We start from the raw sequence: 23,024 nt of genomic DNA, 5'->3' as shown, positions 1-23,024 counted from the left end.
TGTGGAAATGTCTTCACAACATGGAAATGTCTTCACAATGTGGAAATGTCTTCACAACGTGGAAATGTGGAAATGTCTTCACAACATGGAAATGTGGAAATGTCTTCACAACATGGAAATGTCTTCACAATGTGGAAATGTCTTCACAACATGGAAATGTGGAAATGTCTTCACCACATGGAAATGTGGAAATGTCTTCACCACATGGAAATGTGGAAATGTCTTCACCACATGGAAATGTGGAAATGTCTTCACAACATGGAAATGTCTTCACAACGTGGAAATGTGGAAATGTCTTCACCACATGGAAATGTGGAAATGTCTTCACAACATGGAAATGTCTTCACAACGTGGAAATGTGGAAATGTCTTCACAACTTGGAAATGTGGAAATGTCTTCACAACATGGAAATGTCTTCACAACATGGAAATGTGGAAACATCTTCACAACAAGGAAATGTCTTCACAACATGGAAATGTCTTAATGTGGAAACATCTTCACAACAAGGAAATGTCTTCACAACATGGAAATGTGGAAATGTCTTCACAACATGGAAATGTCTTCACAACATGGAAATGTGGAAACATCTTCACAACATGGAAATGTCTTCACAATGTGGAAACATCTTCACAACAAGGAAATGTCTTCACAACATGGAAATGTCTTAATGTGGAAACATCTTCACAACAAGGAAATGTCTTCACAACATGGAAATGTGGAAATGTCTTCACAACATGGAAATGTCTTCACAACATGGAAATGCCTTCACAATGTGGAAACATCTTCACAACAAGGAAATGTGGAAATGTCTTCACAACGTGGAAATGTCTTCACAACGTGGAAATGTCTTCACAACGTGGAAATGCAAAAATGTCTTCACAACGTGAAAATGTCTTCACAACGTGGAAATGTCTTCACAACGTAGAAACGTCCTCCCATTGCAGACTAAAATCCATTAGGGCAGCCAAGGACAGCGCAGAAGACCAGTGTTTATGGAGGAAAAGACCCCCCCATTCTCTCTTTTCACCTCCTCCACTCCAGGTTGCACTCCTCCCCTCCCCCTCTCCTTCTCTCTTTTATTCCACTCATTTTTACATTTACATCTCCTCTCTCTCCCCCTCTCTCCTGGGAGGGACGGCAGATTGCTTTTCTCACCCTGCTGCTCTAAATGTCATTTTACTGAGAGCAGGAAGACGGACGGAGACACAGAAGAAGAGGAGACCGAGTCTCTAACTGTAAATCACATTTTTATTTATATCTCTGTCAGGCTTCCTTTCAAACACTTCAAGTGTTAAATGTCTCATTTTTACATCTTTAACTACAGTTTGGATCTTTAGATTCTGGTGGTAAAACTGGTTCAGTCAGTCACCAGACACAATCTCTTGACTTTAAATTCCAACATTACGTAAATTACAATTTAAACCACGAAGAAATAATAATTGTTCCTCTCTAGTAAAGGAAAAGTTTTGTTGTCGCCTGTGTTCTGTGGCATTTAATTATTTAATTGTTTCACTGATAATTTCCATGTTTTTATGTCTGATAATGAGTAAGTGCATCTCAAGGGGTTTTGTGAGTTTTTTAGTTTGTCAAATAAAATCCTCCAAATTTCAGTGATTAATATTCAGCTCTGTTATTTCTGCAACATATAAAATGATAAACAGAATCTTTTTAAATGAATGGTTTTATGTCAGCTTTTATTAATTTCATAACTTTGCTCAATGATTCTTTTTTTCCCCTCCAGATTTTAAATCTTTGTTTTTAAACGTTGGGTTAATGCACAGCCTGAAATAAACAGGTTTCATTCTGTAGTCAATCACAGGCCTCACACTATGAGACACAAAAAACATTTTCTGTGTTCCTCCTTAAAACCTGTAAAAGCTTCTTGGATAAATTTAACATCTACTTCTACTGATTTACTCATGATTAGTCCAGAACCAGCTTCAGCGCAACACATCAGTTTGTCTATTTCTGATATAAATTCACCAGCTGCTCCAAAACCTTTTAAAAGACTCATGAGCTTTTTCTGCTGAGTCTGAAACATTTTTCACTGAACTAGAAAATCTGAAAACCGGGATCAATCAAAATAAGAAAAAACATTGAATAAAACCAATAAACCCTGACACAAAAACTAAACACTGTCAAACAAACACAGGTCGACTGAAAAATGAATAAACATTTCTTTTCCTGGTGTTTGGTAGAATTTGTCCATTTCTGACTCAGTCTGTAAACACTGTTGTTCATTATTATTATTATTATTATCATAAGTTATATTATATAAGTTTTGTGTGCCTGTATGTGCTGCAGTGTTGTTGTGTTGCTGACCAGCGGGGGGTGCTCTCGAGTTGTTCTGCCTCACGTGCACACACACACAGACACACACAGACACACACACACACACACACACACACACACCTACTAACTGCACTGACACTTTAGAGAAAAAACTCTTCCTCCATTTCTTCCTCACATCTCCACTCTGTTACCGTCAGACCCCCAGAGACGCCACAGTCAGACAGCAGCAGCCTCTTTGTTTGCAGTTTGCTGTGGTTGGTAACATGAACACAGCTCCACTGTGCTGTCATTACACTGCTAATAACTGGGCATATTGTGTATCACACTCTTATTATCATCATTCCTGTTTTAATTAAACAGTAAAAACTGTTTTATTTGACATTTCTTTATTTTACCTTTTAAGCTTTATTTCACTTAATTTCATAAGTTTCATCTTGAGACAGATTCTCTGGCTTTACACTGTGAACACAGAAATATAATAAATTATATGTTTGTGATTTTATGCATGGAAATTAAACACTACAAACATGAGCAACGATGTCTCTAATTTTTTGTCCTCCCTGTTCACATACAGGTCATCAGAATATTAGGAACACTTGTGAGTGTAATGTAGTCAGGTACAACGGCACATTTAACAATGAGCTCAATAATTAACATCACTGAGCGCCATACTGACGGGTGTTACGGCAGAGCTATTGGATTAATTGTAACTGATTTCAACACTAACATGGATCATTTGCTATAACGACTACTTTTACTTCAATACTTCAAATTTTATTTGTACTGGGAGTTTTTTGGTATCAGTAGTAGTTAAATACTTCAGGCCCTGCTCACACTCACCTGTCGAACATCTGCTGAGTGTCGACAGGTGAGTGTGAACGCAACAAAAGGCCCAAACTCTTCACATCATTTCCTATGACGAACGGAGAGAGACCTTCACCAGTACTGACTGAAGGGGGGGATTTAACTTTAATCTGTTTTCACTCCTGATGTCACTGTTTACACTATTAACCAGTGTGTGTGTTTTGCTGGTGATAATTGGCTAAAACACACACACACAGGTTAAATTAGCACTCTGTCTAGGCAGCTATTTTGCCGGGCGGCGGCGGCGATGACGAAGATGATGCTGATGAGTTGTTACCATGGTGATTACAGAAGCAGAATGTCCAAAGACTGACGGGGACACAAAGGGCAACACCATCACCGCCCCCCAAACTTTCCCTTCAGTTTTCTTGGAGTTTTTATTCAGTAAACTCAAACGGAAGCTGCTCATCTCTCCGCTCCTATTGGATGGTCATGTTTTAACAGGTGAGCCACACAGTTGGTCACATGATCCACAGGTGTCCTGTGTTCTCACCTCCATCAAGTCATTTCACTTTTCATCTCAACATTTTACCTGCTTCCTTTTCATCCTCATCTGTTTCTTCATCTTCGTTTTCTTTAAACTTCTGTCTTGATATTTGTGTTGTTCCTCGTATGATGTCGTCTCTACAGGTGTGTCTGGCCATTATTGTCCACGTTAGTGCGTCTGTGTCTCTGAGGATCAGGTGATCAGTGTTTGTTGTTAATCACAGTCACTACCTCCTGCTGCTCAGCCAATCATCATGATGACAGAGCAGAGCTGTGAGCATCCAATCAGGAGGTGACAGGTGAGCAGTGCAGGTCACCGAGTCGTTTAGTGGCCATAAGGAAAGTGAAGGGCTGAAATGGGCTTTACACAGAAACCCACAGCGGGCCGGACGGGTTTGGACATGTCCACACAGACAGGATCAATAACATAACCCTGCACACACCAGGTGGAGGATTATCCTAACCAGCTGGTCAGCCCCTGCTGAGGAGCCTCTGAGCAACTACATGGCGCAAAAGGAGCAGTACGCCATTTAAACCGGGCATCATGGTCTGTGACGGGTCACATGGACACCAGGTTGGTCCAGTGTGTCCCTCCAGAGGGTTTGCTTCTTTCTTCACTTGTTCTGAAAACATCAAATCGAGACAAATCCACTGCATGACACCTTCATGACATCATTCCTGTCTGAAAACTCAGCCACAGTGGTCTGTGGCCTTATGGGAAATGGAGTTTGTTAAAGGCAGCTGAAAACAAAAGTATAGGATAAACACTGACATCAGGGTTCCCACCGGTGAACACATGAACACTGAACACCGGTCTGAGGCATTTAAATGCAGCACTGTGATGAGACAACATGTGAAATCACTGATCAGCACGAGAACCTAAAAGTGATGAGGTGGTTTCTGCTCCCAGAGTAGGTTTAACCTCATATTGTCACGTTACTGCCTGTTACCAGCTGAAATACTTCACTTGAGCAGTACTGTTACAGCCTGTGGTACTGCTCTTGCTCTCCAACACATACACATAGTCACTCGCCCACTCGTCACACACACCTTTGTGTAAATTATCCACAGAGTGTGTGTGTGGTCCTTTAAATGAAGTACACACAAAAAAATACACACCTCTCGCTAATAAAACCCTGGAAGTCGTCTGTGTCACTTCACATTTTACTTTCTCTGCTTTTATTTCATTTGGTTTCAATATATATATATATATATATATATATATATATATATATATATGTGTATGAATATATATATATATATATATATATATATATATATATATATTCATACACATATAAATGTGACAGGCATATAAATTTTATTTTCCGTGCTATTTGAACTTTTTATTGCCTGATGAATCAAAAAAGTTTTAGATTTTAATATTCAGGAATGTTTAATATTCCTGGATATTTTATATTTGGAGAGTCGGCTCCAGACTGACATTTATTCAAGACGAGGAAAATACATCCAGCTTCCTATCCATCAGTTAAATATATTTCATGTCACATCATTTCCATGATTCTTTGGTTATTTGACATAATTTCACTTTATTGAAACTTTTAATACTTATCAATATCATTTGTATCATACAATAATATACAACATAGTTAACCAATCACTGCTCTTGAATATATTATTTTCCTTCTTATTTAAATAAACAGTTACTTTACATTATTTCTAGATGGTAATGATGAGAATTTAAATTAACTCTGATATTTCATTGCACCTACAGGTTTTCTCAGTTATTATCACCTGGTCCTGAGAGAAGTGATATTTCATCAAGTTGTGTTTTTTCTGCTGGAACTCACAAAAAAACCCTGAACTTTGTTTGGTTGTACTGTTTCATTTCACAGAGAAAATAAAGAGCTATTGTGTTAAGTCTTTTTTTGAGAGAACAAAAAAAAAAAATCACAGGCCCATAAAAAGGGCTTTTTATTTTTTTGTTGTTTACTGTTAAGTATCTTAAATTCAGTGTTTCTCCTTGTAGAAATTTTAACTCAAAAATCATAACAATTAGACAATTAAGCCAATTATTAAAACGTATACTAATAATAATCAGAATTAAAAGTACTTCAAATTAGAAGTATATAAGGTAGTTAACGTCAGCTACCCAGCAATATGGAATGCAGGACTTTTACTCTGTGGTATTACCACTGTTACTGCAGTAAAGGGGCTGAGTACATTTAACTGTGCAGTAATGTCTGCTAACAATCCCACAATGCATTTTTTGTTGTACAGGTGAGAAAACTACTTTGTTCAGCTGTTAAACCAACACTTCTTCAGAATCAGCTGATTTCATCTGACAATTATAGTCAATTACAGTGTGTGTGTGTGTGTGTGTGTGTGTGTGTGTGTGTGTGTTTCTCTACATCTGACAGGTAAATTGGTGAGACCTCACCTCTGTTCACGTCCCCTGGGTCCAGTGCTCTGATTGGCCAAGCTCTGTTTGGACTAACACGTCTCCAGAGTGACAGATTGATGAGACGGACGAACACTAACACCTGCATGTAACACACACACTCATACACACACACACACACACACACACACACACACACAAAGACACACGTATCATAAAAACCTTGTTTAATTGCGTAAACCAATGACTGAACCTGATTAACAATTGTTTCCATTAACAACAATAACAATAATAATACTAACAATAATCTAATGTCTTCAAGTTTCAGTGTCTTGAAGTCAACACATCTGTTCATGAGGCCACAGCACCACAGAGGAAGAAGCTGCTGCTTTTCAAAATAAAACACTGCAGCAGGTTTATCGGGAAGGCCCAGGATGATGCCGGGGGTTGTCCACCACCTGGAACTCAGCAGGACAGTGAGCCTCAACATGGAAGTAAATCTGATGCAGCACAACCGAAAACCCACCGTATGCGGGTCCGGTCAGAACCAAGACCTGAACCCAGCAGAGTGCTCGCAGCAGCATCGCTGTGAGAAACCACGCTCCAGGTCTGATCCACAGCTGCAGGAAGACCTGGGCTGAGCTTCCAGCTGCACAAGGTTTATGACCAGTTAATGTTGAGAAGCAGTTCTCTGATTTTTCCTGCCTGCTCACACTCAAAAAGTCAAACTAAGACTGAATTCCTGTAATCATGCGGTGCTTTATGGGGCTGTGACACCTGCATTTTTAAAAAAAATGCCCAGGCTATATTTATTACGAACGATTCTTCACACATAGAAAATGTGTGTGTGGTTTCTGTAACAACACGTATGAAGCCGCTCCCTGTGATCTGCGTCATGTTTAATGAGCAGCCGTAACCTCTTTCTGTTCTCTTATTGACTCTGTCTCCACCTGTGGTGTGTTCAGGCGTGTCAGATCAAACACGCTCTACATGTAAACCAGGCAGGCTGTGAAATGTCATCAGTTTCACACACGGGGCACAGACTTTCACAGGCTGTCTGCGCTAATGAACGGATGTTAGTCCATCCAGGTGGAAAACCGTCTGACACGCGTGCTCACCTGTAGTAACAGCAGCCACGCAGAGTTCACAGGGCGCCCTGACACCGTTAAGTCTCATCTGCTCTTCATCACCTGATGCACGTCTGAAAAACCCAACACAGTTTTCATGTTAAAGCACAGGTGCACGTGTTCACATGGGACGTTTACATCTCTATTCGGCATGTTTGAAATGAACGTGATGGAGGACAAAGGAATTATGAGACAGACTGTTAATCATCCCTCTGTTTTCTGTTTTTAGTGTAAACTAGTGTCTCACTGAGCTCACTGTATTTACAGCAGCATTGACGTCATGTTGTCAAGATCATTTGTGATTTCTACAGCAGCTGAGGGTGCTTTAGTAATACTTTAATAATGCTATGGTAATACTTTGGTACTGCAGTACTCTAAAGTGGTCAACATACCCGCATGGTGCAGCTGGTCTACAGGAAGACGGCGCCGCTCGGCTGCTCTGCTCAGATCTCAGAGCTGACAGGAAGGTTTCAGCTGCATGTGAAGACAAACGCACAAAGACACGGGATGAAATATTAACGTGTGTCATCTGAGCTGCTGTCATATGTTTTAAAAACACTTCAGATCAGAATGAAACTGCAGTCACTTTAACGACACAATACAGCATTACTGACACACTCTGATCCATTATTAACACGTGCCATGTTGGACACTGCAGGCTTTCAGAAACACTCCACAATAATTTATCTTGAATAAAATATTGATCTGCTTTTAACATTTATTCTGGCTTTTAGGCGCCTGCCTCTGTGGCCACCCAGCTGGAAGACACACACACACACACACACACACACACACACACACACACACTGATGTTTATTTTAAAAGTAAAAAAAAAAAAAAAAAAAAAAAAAAAGACAAAATAAAAAATAAAAGCTGTTTAACTTTTAACAACCTGACAACAAAAAGTGCTAAAAGGCTTCAACTGAAATCTGAGTCTGTGTGTGTTATTGCTGCACGTCGCTCGTGCACGGTGATGGTTTGAATGGACGACAGAGTGAAAACTAAACATCCATCTGTTCATATTTATTTCATTAAACACATCAGCTCTGGTTAGGATTTCATGTCTTTCATGAAATAAACATGCACTTTGACATTTTTACAGATTAACATTTAGAAAATAGATTTTTCATCTAAATATATGAGTTGCATGAATATTTCAGTGCTGATTTAGACTTTGGTCGTCCTCAGCAGTTTTTTAACAAAAACTAACTGTGCACTTAAAAGCTTCTTCAGTGATTAGTGACATGTTTCTTATTGTCAGCTGGTTTGTGCTGATTCTACATAAAATTTATAGTTAAGAAAATATGCACAAACTCTGACAGATGTAATGTTTCAGCCTACATTTGTGTATTATTCAGCATCACTCACAGACACACACATTAAACTATTAATCACACACCTGATTATGTTCTTTGGCTAATTCCATTTTATGACACTTTACAACACAGAAATTGGACTTTTTAATCCACTACCACCTATTTTAAGGCTTTAGGCAAACTGAGATTATTAATAAAAATATAATCAACTAATGAATTATGATAGGTTATTAAAGGTTAAGATAAGACTTTATTGATCCCTGGGGGGAAATTCAGACACCAGCAGTGATTTAAGTCACTGAAATGAGTTCCACCTTCACTGTGACAAATGCATCAATACACATTTTTCTGCAGAACAAGTACTTTCACTTTGCTGCTGTATATTATATTTATATTTATATTATATTTTAAGGGTAGATACTGTGACACCTTTGCTTTAGTAAAGACTGGATGACTTTTACCTGAAACAAACTACTTCTACACTGTGGTATTTGTACTTTTACAAAAGTAAAGGGTACTGAGTACTACTTCCACTACAAACTCATTCCACTGGTGTATGAATGTGTGAGTGAGTGGGTGAAGGGACAAATAGTATAAAATTGCTTTGAGTACACTTGAGTGTAGAAAAGCGATAAACAAGTATAAGACCATTTACGAAACTCGCGGCATGTTGGGAGTTTGTCACTGAAGTGCTTCAGTTTTTGTGGCTCTTTTCCAGGCGTTACAGGTGAGATGACAGGTACACAGGTGAGCTTCGTTTAGAGCTGCCACATCGAAACCAACAAACACATTGGGTGAATGTGGAGAGTGAGTGGATGAGATGTTAAAGGAAACTGAAGACACAACACACGTATGTGTGGACGCCTTTATACAGGGTCACACTTGGCTCAGGTGTGTGTCACACCACTGATTAAAGTGTGACAGGTGTGCAGCTCTGTGCACAACCAACAGGCCAATCACGTTTTAGATGATAACAGCCTTTTCATACTTGTGCCCGTACGACAGGGACTAATTGGTCTTTGAGACTTTTAAGTTCAGGTGTCATCAGTTAAACCAGTACGGTAAATCGGTACGGAGCTTCAGTCACATGACGATAGGTGAATGAGACGTAACACCTGTTCGTGTCTCTGCTGACTTTTATTCAGCTTCATGTTGATCAGCAGCACATTTCTAAATGATCCGAAGTGAGCAGGTGAATAATGGATCAGACCAAAGGTGTGATGGACTGAAACATTAACGTCCCTGGACGGAGAGGTCAGAGGTCAGACGGGCTGTTCTGCCTCTAAAAAGGAGGATTTCACATTCATGTTTCTCCATTTCCACAGAGAGCGGACAAAGGACTCATGGACCAGAATCTGGATCACACTGGGTCAAGCTGCTTCTGATTAAACTGACCGACAGGTTTTCCTGGAAGTTAAACATACAACATAAAGTAGTTGATTTTTTTGTACCTCAGGTAACATTTATCCTCTCCTGCCAACAATCTGCCCTGCACCCAATTATGTCATCAGCCTGGCATTTAAATGGTCACATAACTCACCTTCATGACGGTGAACGCTACCAAGCAGCGCAGAAGGAGATGATACTGGCCAGTAATTATGGAGGTGTGAGTGTGTTAACCACAGGGGGATTGGCTCAGATCCTTGTTAACCAGCTTGTGAAAAGGTTCCTGAATTAGTTAATAAGCTGAAAGTTATTTTCAAACCGACCTCTTCACAAAATGTCAGAGGCAGAAGAAGAGGACAAAGGGAGTTGAAATAAGGGAAGAATCTTCGATTTAAAATTAAACTGAAGTGAGAAAAGGTTAAAATGGAGCTACAGTACCACAGTACATGTAGGTTGGTACTGCAGTACCTACGGCTCGGGTCTGACACCAGCGTCATGTCTCTGAAAGACCAGTCGAGGGTCCTAGGACACGGCAAGCAGAACCACCACAATCTGGACCTCTTCTTTCTTTTCCTCCTTCTGACACACGACTACACTGCTACTGATGGTGTTGCCATGGTGATAATTAACACTAATCACCAGAGGATTGTTGTTACCATGGCAACAGCAGGAGCAGCAGAGGTTGTGGGATGGGGGGCATTTAAAGACATTGGTCACTGGGGGAGAGGAGGTGTTTAATATTCAGAGAGTTAGAGCTGCAGCAGGAAATGAGAATGATGAAGAGGAGGAGGAGTGTGAAGCTGCGTTATTTTCATTTGACTGTTTGTCCTGAACAAATGTTGAAATCAGACATTCTGGAAAAATCTGCCCAGGTCCTGCTCATATAACACAAAAGAAAACCACATTTTCCACCACATCACTGCAGTTTTTTGTTCTGCATTGAAGCGTCTTCACCTCCATTTATCACATTTTGGGTATGAGACATGGAATTACCAGGAAAGACCTGATGGCTCCGTAGGTTTCTGTCCAGGACTTCTGGCATTGACTGAAATCAGGGAAATCAGAGAAAGACATTAACAGAGACCAGCAGGTTGAAAACCAGATGTTTTCATCCTGTATCTGTTCACATTTAGGCAGATCCTGTGTCCAGTGAACCTGGTCACTCGCAGCTCACAGCAGAGTCTGGAGCTGGTTTTTGGAAGAAGACGGGCCTCCCATTGTTGGTGAGGAAGAACCATGTGAGCCAGGTCAGCGGTGTGGCTCCCTGCTGTGTTTTTAATAGTTTTTGGACAACAATGGAGGTCTACGGCTCAGACCCATAAGCTGAACCAGGTTCTGGATTCACACACATTCATTGGTGCTGTCAGTCTCTGGATGGGATCTGGACTCAGGAACACAAACACAGAATCAGCAGCTGCTGCTTTAACTGAGTGACCAGAAAAAAATCCCTCAGAGATGAAGTTTCCTGCTGAACAGCAAACGCTCAGGGAAAAACCTGAAGTCTAACAACAAACCATCAGAGATGGTTTATTATGTGCAAACAACAACAACAACAACAACAACACGTCTGGCTCTGTTAAAAAAGTGAAGATGAATTTTCTCAACAGCATTTCACACACACACACACACACACACACACCCTCACACAGTATGATAATTGACTGGGCTGTAAGTGTCTCACACACATAAATAAGACGAGGTCATGACCTCTGAGTCGCACATCACAGCTCCGTCCCAGCAAACGCACACTTCACATCTAACACTATGTGTGTGTGTGTGTGTGTGTGATATTTTAATAGCAGTGGGTTGGTGGTAATTATAGTCAGAATGTGTCTGAAGCAGCTGCAGAGAAAATATGAATATGACTCCAGACAAACACAGTCTGTGCACGTGTGTGTGTTTGGGGGGGGGGAACCTTTGACCCCCTCACCCTCAGCTGACTGTGATACAGTCATACAGCATGTACACTTACTGTGGAAACGTAAACACTGCAGCTCGTTAGTATGTTCACTGCTCACACACAGACACGATGTGCATGTGCAGTTGTTTGTGTTTATTTTAATTTAGATCAGGCATGTTTTTGTGCGTGTGTCTCACTGTCTCACACACACAGTGACACTATTTGATATCGGGGGGGGGGGTCAGTCTACGCTGAAGCTGTGCGTCCGTGTCATTGGACCGGATAAGGGGCGCGTGCTGATGGACGGTACGATTAATGATAAAGCTGCAAGCAGGTGAGTTACCAGAACAAACTGACCTGTGGCATCTACACCTGCAGGATTCAGCAGGAAGAAAACTGCATTGTGACTGAAAGTACTGAGTAATATTTGACTGTTCTTTGACTAAAATCAGTCTAAAACCACAGACCCATGAGCAGACCTTTGCTCTGGTCTCTGGGCGGTGATTTCTCAGGCTGCCACCTGTATAACTTACGTTCAGGGCAGGTACATCACTATGAAATCATTTTTCACTTCACACCTGGAAACTGGTAAATAAATATGGCAGGTAAATAAACAAACTTTACAACACATTTCTTCATGTTAAAAACAAACCACTCACTACAGGTCACTTCCAGCAGGTATGTGTACACCTGGCAGAAGGAGTCACCTGGTTCCTGTGAAACAGCTGGAGCAGCTTGAAACAACACGAGAACCAGAACAAACCGACATCACACCAAGTGTCCCGTCACCTGCGACGAGCAGAGCAGCTTCAAACCAAGTGGACGACGCTGCAACCCGCACTCACACACATGTACGCACGCACGCACGCACGCACGCTGTTGGCTGCTGATGCCTTATTATCAGGGTTCAACTGCTGTTTCATTAAAGAGTTTCCTGTAGCAAAGATCTCTCTCACACACACACACACACACACACACACACACACACAATCCCAGCAGAGGCCGCTCAGTAACAGAAACATACTAATTAATACTAAAAGTGACACACACTTTCACTCTCTCTCTGTTTATCTGTCCACTGTCTCAGTGCTCGCTCGCCCTCAGCCTGGCTAATTGCTTCGATGGCTGACACCACTACACTGAAGTGCGTGTGTTACTCTGTGTGTGTGTGTGTGTGTGTGTGTGTGTATGTGTGTGTGTGTGTGAGATGGTGAAGTGAGTCTTCTCTTAATTAGTCTCCTCTTCCCTCTCTCACCTCCTGCAGAGCTCTTTGATTAAACCAGTTTACATGTTAACACTGTGATCATCTGACACACTCTCACACACACACACACACACGCGCGCGCGCGCTCACACACACACACACACACATGCACGCAGTAAGACATTGAAGAGCCTCAGTCTGTGATTATTCGTGTTAGAAACACAAGAGAAAAAACAAAAAAGCAGAAATTCCTCTCCTGAACATTCAGGACAAATATATTGTGTATGTTCAGTTTATAACTGGGGGCAACAAGGACAGAGCTCATTAACATCTGGGCCAGTTTCTGTAACCTACTTTCTGAACACACACAGGTCCAACCAGGACCAGGAGGCAGAACATGGACCAGTGAAAGTCAGTTTTTCAGGAAAGCATCTTTCAGCATCTTAGCACGTCAGCAGACGCCGCACTCAACCTGAACTAGACACGGCCAACACACAGAGACGAGCTGGAATCTATCTCAGTTAATGCCTTTCATTGTCTGATATCTGAATAAGAACTGTTGGATTTACTCACTTTATTCACTATGTTGAAAAAAGTCTGCAACTCTTACTCTGTGATCACGTCCTGCTCCGTTTGCGTGGACTCATTTCAGTTTTGTTTAGTTCTGTTGTGACGCTTCAGCACCGCGAGAAAGTCCTGTCCAGTCTGTCTGAGGCCTGGTTTTAGGATTTAGGGTTAGAACCAGTTTAGGTTAAGGGGTAGGCATCCTCACAACTACAGAAAGAAGCATGTGTGTTTGCAGCATGTTGCTAACAGCTGTGAGCATGCTGTTGTTATTGTTTACATCTGGTGTGTGTAAATAAATAGGTTGCCATGACAGCCAGCTAATGAGACAAATTAGAGGAACCCGCCGAGCCAGGCTGCCTGCTGATTGGTCCTGACGTCACAGGTAAACCAAATATATTATTGCTGTGATTAGAAAAAAATTAAGACTTTTCATTATTATGTTGCATCTTTTGTGATTGTGAAGTAAAAACTGTACATTTTCTAAGAGCAACTAGAGAAAGGTGTGATAGATTCTGCTGACAGTCTCGACACGGAAGAGAAAACGGACAAACTTTAAAAACTAAACTCAAACAAGTTACAGACTCAAACTTTGAAAGAGGCAGAAAACGAACAGCGAGTGAGAAACAGGAAATGTGTGACTGTCGATGTTTTTCTCAGCTCGGCTCGGCTGGTGCTGACGCCAACAGGTGATAATGAACACACGCGCAGAGATGTCGGGGTTAAACAGCGTGTGGCTCAGGTGAGGAGTAAAACATCTATTAGCGTCAGATTATTAACGAGATCTGAAGATTATTGTGGATTCATTAACGAGACGATGGCGTGATGATGAGCTGCGGCTGCTGTTAGCACCTGCTAGCCTACACTTCCTGTCTGTCTGTCGTCATGGAGATGAGTGTCAGGTGTCAGGCTGAGAGCTGATTGGACAATGGGTTTAATTGATGGATGATAATTGGTGTTAATGGGGGAGTGAGAGGGCTTTAATTTCAAACTGAGCTTTGCTTTGTACTGACATCCCCTATATTCTAGTTTTCCTTAATCTGATTGTGCAGGTTCATCAAAATCTTTTAAAATTTACTGCAGAAACAAACCGACTTGGTTAAAAAAACAACAATTGTATTTTTAGTTAAAACTAATATCAGTCAATATCAGTCATCGCACTAACAGCACAGTATTAAGAGATGGGTTTTTTCTTTTATTAATTTATTAACTGGCCAGTGGGTTTAAGCAGCGGCGTTGGTTGCCATGTAGGGAAACACAAATGGAACCAAGTCTTCCTCACAGTTTCTCACCTTAGGTCTAAACCACTGTGCCACCTGGATGTAGTCTAACTGTAAGTGAAAAGGGTTCGGGTTAGACTTGGCCGCAGGTCTCAGCTCATTTCTCACTCTTTGTTTTTGTCAAGTTTTACGAACGACACCTGTTTCTCTCACCTGACATCTGTTTCTTTGCCAGTTACATCATGGTTTTTCTGACGCTCTTGTTGTTCCCACCATCTTTAGCTATGCTCTCGTCAAGTGACCCGTCACCTGTGCGTCTTTTTAATGTACTTTCCACTGAAGGTAATCAAGCAGAAATGACCCAGGTCAGAAAAACTGCCCCTCCTCCTCCCACTTCACAAATGCATCTTCATTATTAACTCCTGCTCCTCCTCTTCCACCCTTCTCCTCACCTCCTCCGCTTATCTTACTCCTGCTCTTTCCATCCTTTCTTTCCTCCTCCACCTCATCCTTCTGGCTTGTTCCCCCCCAACCTCACCTGTTAGGCCGCTGCTCCTCCTTCTCCTGTCAAATGTGGCGAAAGATCAATTTAAAATCTTTTCACCTCTGACTGAAATCTGAATAACAGGGCGATTGACACCCACAGACACACACACACACACACACACACACAGAAATGGAGAGAAAGACACCTGCCTCCAGGATGATTGATAGAAATATAACACTTCATCTCCTCACCTGTCTGCCTCCACCTGCCTCGCTCCCTGACAGGTAAATTGATCAGAATATTGGAAAATAATATAGCAGCAGACAAAACTGTCACAGACTTTACTCTGTATGCGTGTGTCCCAACGAATAGGGTGTGTGTGTGTGTGTGTGTGTGTGTGTGTGTGTGTGTGTGTGTGTGTGCCTGAAGGCAGCGAGCGATGGTACAATTTATCACCTCAGCATCATAATCTACGCAGTCGTCTTCCTTTGGTGCCTTTAGAAAAATGTCAGCTGTGATTTGTTTATGACACACACACACACACACACACACACACACAGGCTCCTTGTCGTGGCTTACATCTACAGTGGGTACGGAAAGTATTCAGACCCCTTTAAATTTTTCACACTTTGTGTCATTGCAGCCATTTGCCAAAATCAAAAAAGTTCATTTTATTTCTCATTAATGTACACTCAGCACCCCATCTTGACAGAAAAAAACAGAAATGTAGAAATTTTTGCTAATTTATTAAAAAAGAAAAACTGAAATATCACATGGTCATAAGTATTCAGACCCTGTGCTCAGTATTGAGTAGAAGCACCCTTTTGAGCTAGTACAGCCATGAGTCTTCTTGGGAATGATGCAACAAGTTTTTCACACCTGGATTTGGGGATCCTCTGCCATTCTTCCTTGCAGATCCTCTCCAGTTCTGTCAGGTTGGATGGTGAACGTTGGTGGACAGCCATTTTCAGGTCTCTCCAGAGATGCTCAATTGGGTTTAGGTCAGGGCTCTGGCTGGGCCAGTCAAGAACGGTCACAGAGTTGTTCCGAAGCCACTCCTTTGTTATTTTAGCTGTGTGCTTAGGGTCATTGTCCTGTTCAAAGGTGAACCTTCGGCCCAGTCTGAGGTCCTGTGCACTCTGGAAGAGGTTTTCTTCCAGGATATCTCTGTACTTAGCCACATTCATCTTTCCTATAATTGCAACCAGTCGTCCTGTCCCTGCAGCTGAAAAACACCCCCACAACATGATGCTCCCACCACCATGTTTCACTGTAGGGATTGTATTGGGCAGGTGATGAGCAGTGCCTGGTTTTCTCCACACATACCGCTTAGAATTAACGCCAAAAAGTTCAATCTTGGTCTCATCAGACCAGAGAATCTTATTTCTCATAGTCTGGGAGTCCTTAATGTGTTTTTTTGGCAAACTCTATGCAGGCTTTCATGTGTCTTGCACTGAGGAGAGGCTTCCGTCGGGCCACTCTGCCATAAAGCCCCGACTGGTGGAGGGCTGCAGTGATACTTGACTTTGTGGAACTTTCTCCCATCTCCCTACTGCATCTCTGAGCTCAGCCACAGTGATCTTTGGGTTCTTCTTTACCTCTCTCACCAAGGCTCTACTCCCACGATTGCTCAGTTTGGCTGGACGGCCAGGTCTAGGAAGAGTTCTGGTCGTCCCAAACTTTTTCCATTTGAGGATTATGGAGGCCACTGTGCTCTTAGGAACCTTGGGTGCTGCAGAAATTCTTTTGTAACCTTGGCCAGATCTGTGCCTTGCCACAGTTCTGTCTCTGAGCTCCTTGGGCAGTTTTCCTTCGACCTCATGATTCTCATTTGCTCTGACATGCACTGTGAGCTGTAAGGTCTTATATAGACAGGTGTGTGCCTTTCCTAATCAAGTCCAATCAGTTTAATTAAACACAGCTGGACTCCAATGAAGGAGCAGAACCATCTCAAGGAGGATCAGAAGAAATGGACAGCATGTGAGTTAAATATGAGTGTCACTGCAAAGGGTCTGAATACTTATGACCATGTGATATTTCAGTTTTTCTTTTTTAATAAATTTGCCAAAATTTCTACATTTCTGTTTTTTTCTGTCAAGATGGGGTGCTGAGTGTACATTAATGAGAAATAAAATGAACTTTTTTGATTTTGGCAAATGGCTGCAATGACACAAAGAGTGAAAAATTTAAAGGGGTCTGAATACTTTCCGTACCCACTGTATATCCTGGAGACTAACCCAAACCCTAAATCTGCTTCTGATCTGAGCCTAAAACCAGGTCTGAACCCTCAAACAGGCTTTTGAAGACAGCATGTCCTCACAGTGATAGAAAAGTCCTGAGTGTGTAATATGTACACACAACAACATCAGAGAGAGTCAGTGCGATATGAAGTTATAACCTCGTACGCCCTTCCCTCTGGCTCCCACACATCTGGGTTCATTCATTTTTAATGAAAGAGTAACCACACAGTTAGTACTAACAATACTGAAAAAAATACTGTAAGTGCTAACTGTACTAACTACTAAAAAAATACTGTAAGTACTACCTGTACTAACTACTAAAAAATACTGTAAGTGCTAACTGTACTAACTACTAAAAAAATACTGTAAGTGCTAACTGTACTAACTACTAAAAAAATACTGTAAGTACTAACTGTACTAACTACTAAAAAAATACTGTAAGTACTAACTGTACTACTAAAAAATACTGTAAGTGCTAACTGTACTAACTACTAAAAAAATACTGTAAGTACTAACTGTACTAACTACTAAAAAAATACTGTAAGTACTAACTGTACTAACTACTAAAAAAATACTGTAAGTACTAACTGTACTACTAAAAAATACTGTAAGTGCTAACTGTACTAACTACTAAAAAAATACTGTAAGTACTAACTGTACTAACTACTAAAAAAATACTGTAAGTACTAACTGTACTAACTACTAAAAAAATACTGTAAGTACTAACTGTACTACTAAAAAATACTGTAAGTGCTAACTGTACTAACTACTAAAAAAATACTGTAAGTACTAACTGTTCTAACTACTAAAAAAATACTGTAAGTACTAACTGTACTAACTACTAAAAAATACTGTAAGTGCTAACTGTATGAACTACTAAAAAAGTATTGTAAGTACTAACTGTACTAACTACTAAAAAAATACTGTAAGTACTAACTGTACTAACTACTAAAAAAATACTGTTAGTACTAACTGTACTAACTATTAAAAAATAATGTAAGTGCTAACTGTACTAACTAATAAAAAAGTACTGTAAGTACTAACTGTACTAACTACTAAAAAATACTGTAAGTACTAACTGTACTAACTACTAAAAAAATACTGTTAGTACTAACTGTACTAACTACTAAAAAATACTGTAAGTGCTAACTGTATGAACTACTAAAAAAGTATTGTAAGTACTAACTGTACTAACTACTAAAAAAATACTGTAAGTACTAACTGTACTAACTACTAAAAAAATACTGTAAGTACTAACTGTACTAACTATTAAAAAATAATGTAAGTGCTAACTGTACTAACTAATAAAAAAGTACTGTAAGTACTAACTGTACTAACTACTAAAAAATACTGTAAGTACTAACTGTACTAACTACTAAAAAAATACTGTTAGTACTAACTGTACTAACTACTAAAAAAATACTGTAAGTACTAACTGTAATAACTACTAAAAAATACTGTAAGTGCTAACTGTACGAACTACTAAAAAAGTACTGTAAGTACTAACTGTACTAACTACTAAAAAATACTGTAAGTACTAACTGTACTAACTACTAAAAAATACTGTTAGTACTAACTGTACTAACTACTAAAAAATACTGTAAGTGCTAACTGTACTAACTAATAAAAAAATACTGTAAGTACTAACTGTACTAACAATACTAAAAAAATACTGTAAGTACTAACTGTACTAACTACTAAAAAATACTGTTAGTACTAACTGTACTAACTACTAAAAAATACTGTAAGTGCTAACTGTACTAACTAATAAAAAAATACTGTAAGTACTAACTGTACTAACTAATAAAAAAATACTGTAAGTACTAACTGTACTAACAATACTAAAAAAATACTGTAAGTACTAACTGAACTAACTACTAAAAAAATACTGTAAAAGTACTAACTGTACTAATAATACTAAAAAAATACTGTAAGTACTAACTGTACTAACTACTAAAAACTACTGTAAGTACTAACTGTACTAACTACTAAAAAAATACTAAGTACTAACTGTACTAACAATACTAAAAAAATAGTGTAAGTACTAACTGTACTGTAAGTACTAACTGTACTAACTACTAAAAAAATACTGTAAGTACTAACTGTACTAACAGTACTGTAAGTACCAACTGTGCTAACTACTAAAAAAATACTGTAAGTACTAACTGTACTAACTGGAGTTAGTACGTACCGAGTGTCTGGCTGTGACACCATTGTTGTGAGGACATTCTGGCTGGTCCTCACAACTTCAGATGTTTTTTTTTGGGGTGGAATCAGGTTAACGTTAGGGTTAGAGTGTCCTCACAACTGTAGTGAGACATGACTGTGTGCGTGCACACACACGCCTGGAGGAAGCAGTGACCACGGCGTCGCTGTGCTGATGTGTGGAGGATGACTGATGATGCTCTCCAACAGGAATCTCATTGTCTGGTTATGTCTCCATATCAGGTCTTTGTTACCATAGCGACCACCATCCATCACAACAGGAAGTTATATGCGGTTGCACTCAGCTGCCCAGGAGCAAGGCAGCGCTTCCCAGAGTGACCTCTGACCCCGCCAACATAATTATCCCTACAGGTTACCTGACATTGAACAGCACATATGTTAGCAACATGCACTCCTGACTGTCTCCAGGATTCAGGTTTTCAGTTGGGTGCTGGGTTTGGCCTGTGTCAAACTCCACCTACTTTCTCAGGGCTGACCAATCAGTGAGCCAAGTGGCTGTGATGTCACTGTCGGTGTCCAGATGCAAGTAGACACACTGAGGCCCTGACATGAATTGGATTAATGAATCCTGAACTGCCCTCGAGGATTAATAAAGTTTATCTTATCTTACGAATGTCCACGGCTCAGCTGGTTGTGGGTTGCACAGCGGCGACACCCTGAGCCATGCACGGCCATTTGGCAGCGTAAGATGGAACAGTTGAAGCCGCTCAGACAATCCGCAGAAGAAAACCCCAGGCTACTAGGTGCTGCCCGTCAGTGGCCACACCCACAGGGAGACAACCACATTGACACCTCCATGGGACCTTGGAAGGAGGGGCCGACAGATGCTGTGGAAACCAGGAGGCCCGGTCCACTCCAGAGCTATCAGAATCACTTCCAATCCCTCCTCCCGTGACCAATCCAATGGTGGGATCAGGGAAAGAGCAGGAGAGAAGAAGTCCGAAGAAGGTGCATGCTGTTCTGGTGTGACCGAAAGGACAGCACACTCAGGCCCGAGACACCCCGGACAGAGTCATGGAAGATGTATCCGGTGCCACAGTCCCTGCAGACCCAAGTGCTGCTAATGTTGCTTTTCGAGACTTTGCTAGTAAACTAGCCTCAGAAATATTTGCTCTCTAGCTGAAGAAAAGAAAGGCAAGAGGTCAGAGGTCACTCTGAACACTTTATCACACAAACACACAAAGCGTCTTCTTTCAATCATACTACAAAAACACATGAAGAACTTAAGAGGGTTGTGACTATTTTAGTCATCAAACAGACTCGTTAGGGCCACAGGGTCCCCAGGGGCCATTATCAGCCCCAACAGCTGTGCATTAACTTTCAGCCACCTTCGTTCTTATGCTGCTGCAGAATATGTTGGAAACAACACACACACAGTCAAAAGACCCACAACAGCTGTAACACCACCAGAGACATTAGCTGAACATCAACAGAGGATGGAGCAGAGCGGCTGTTACCAAACGCACAAACACTGAGGAGATCAGGAAAGTTAGCGGCACAGACCAATAAACTACAAAAACACACATTGATCTGCTCAAAGGTGATCAGTCTGGTAGAAACCACTTTTACAGACAGTGAACACTGGCGTGATGGTGCTCCCTCACCTGTTCCTCACAGGCTGAGCCGAACTAACCAGGACTCTAATCGTGGACCTGAGTGACGCAGCCTTCTGATTGGCCAATTTCCTAAGGACCTCTGTGGACAAACACGGCATCCTGATGCGTTTAAAGCAGGAATATTTGAAACGTGAAGAACTTGATGAGGAATAAAACAACCAGCACCTCATAAGCACCTTTCTTTGCCTCCGGCAGCTAAATCCCCAGAAACAGGTCACCACGGAAACATCGTCTCAGCTAATCAGATGCCGCCACATAAACAGTTTTATCCAATAAAAACCTAAAACACAATAAAGAATATTACAGTGAGAAGTGGCGGCAGGTTGGGATTGTCTTTAAACTGCTCAGCAGTATCAGCTTTACTGGAATAAAAACCTGTTACTGGAATAAAAAGCGCCTTGAGGTTTATTGGTGGTTATTGCTTCAGGTTTTATTCAAACCAGCTGCAACAGGGTGTGTGGATTCAGTCTGCACATATTGACAGGACGCACATATTTGGTTATAGGATATTGGCAGGACATCTGGATTGGGTTACAGACTCTGTATGTGTGTGTGTCTGGCACAGAGTAAGCAAGTACATTTACTCAGGTACTGCACTCGAAAATTGCAGGTTTATTCCCAAACTTGTAGTTTGGAAGTATCTTGGTGCAACTCCAGGTAAAATGGAGAGCGATCTATTATCTGAACATTTCTGAAAAGCAACACGTTTATTCAGAGACAGGTGCAAAAGTGTTGCAAGAGCTGTTAAAACGTGCAGGTCTATATTGTTCACCCAGTTTTTGTTCCCCCTAGTTTTCACGTAACAATAAATGACGTAACGTCAAAACCGTGTTACAGTGCGGGACGTCAGGGCCTGGCTCTGCGCCGAACGTCCATAATGCTCCGCTCTGTGCTGCCATGGTAACCAGGTGTGTTTACGAGGAAGTTGGAGTGACTTTGGTGTGAGAGTGTAAATGTCACCTCTGACACAGCTCCTGTTGTTTGGATGCAGAGCGGAGTGTGTTTAAAGAAAGGAAACACACACACACACACACACACACACACACACACACACACACACACACACACACACACACACAGTTACATTCCTGACATTTGTCTTTCATCATCGTGTAAAGGTCACCAGCCGACAAACACACACTGCCGCTTTATTAGCATCACATTATCACTGTCAGTGTTTTACTGTAGCTTCTATTACTCAGGTTGTGGGGACATCAATCTGTTTACAAACTAACACTGTGGGGCCTTGACATCCTTATGGGGACAATAAGGTCCCCAGTAAAGTCCCAGGAAAAGAATCAAAGTCAATGTGGAGTCCCCTGGAGTGATGGAAATGTGCCTATACATGTATTTATGTCACTGTGGGGACACGCTGCCTGGTCCTCATGCCTTCAGAGACCTGTTTGAGGGTTCAAATGTAGATTTAGGTCCTGGACAGAACCAGGTTTAGGTCAGGGTTAGGGTTCAGGCTGGGAATGAATGTCAGGGAGGGCCTTTGCAAACACAGTACACGTGTGCATGTGTGTTCACTGATGACTGTGTTTGCTTTAATGTAAATTTTAAATTTTATTTTGAAACAGGAAGTGCAGGGTGCCCCCCCCCCCCTTGCTTTAAACTCTAACCTTCATTTCATTTATTCGTTTTTCGTCCCTCCTGGTTTCTTTTCATTTTCTGTCTTCACTGCATTTCACTCACAGCGGGTGTGTGTTTCTGTGTGTGTGTGTTTTCTGTGTG

At 41.1% G+C, this 23,024-nt stretch overlaps 1 long non-coding RNA gene across 4 annotated transcripts in view; it reads right to left on the bottom strand.

Annotated features, from left to right (window-relative positions):
• The window catches only part of LOC113135580 (uncharacterized), a 41,999-nt gene that overhangs the window by 10,188 nt on the left and 8,787 nt on the right, over positions 1 to 23,024 (bottom strand). For 3 of the 4 annotated variants that reach the window (XR_003296186.1, XR_003296185.1, XR_003296188.1), the window contains exons 4-6: positions 7,524 to 7,605; positions 7,123 to 7,205; positions 6,044 to 6,164 (exon numbers count right to left, since the gene is read on the bottom strand). This is a non-coding gene — a long non-coding RNA (uncharacterized LOC113135580). The remainder of the gene's footprint in view (positions 1 to 6,043; positions 6,165 to 7,122; positions 7,206 to 7,523; positions 7,606 to 23,024) is intronic. The other variant, XR_003296187.1, reaches the window with a different exon arrangement.

Source organism: Mastacembelus armatus, chromosome 19, assembly GCF_900324485.2.
Source record: "Mastacembelus armatus chromosome 19, fMasArm1.2, whole genome shotgun sequence".
Taxonomy (NCBI): domain Eukaryota; kingdom Metazoa; phylum Chordata; class Actinopteri; order Synbranchiformes; family Mastacembelidae; genus Mastacembelus; species Mastacembelus armatus.
Note: the sequence above shows the minus strand (reverse complement) of the source record. Positions and strands in the feature narration are given on the sequence as shown.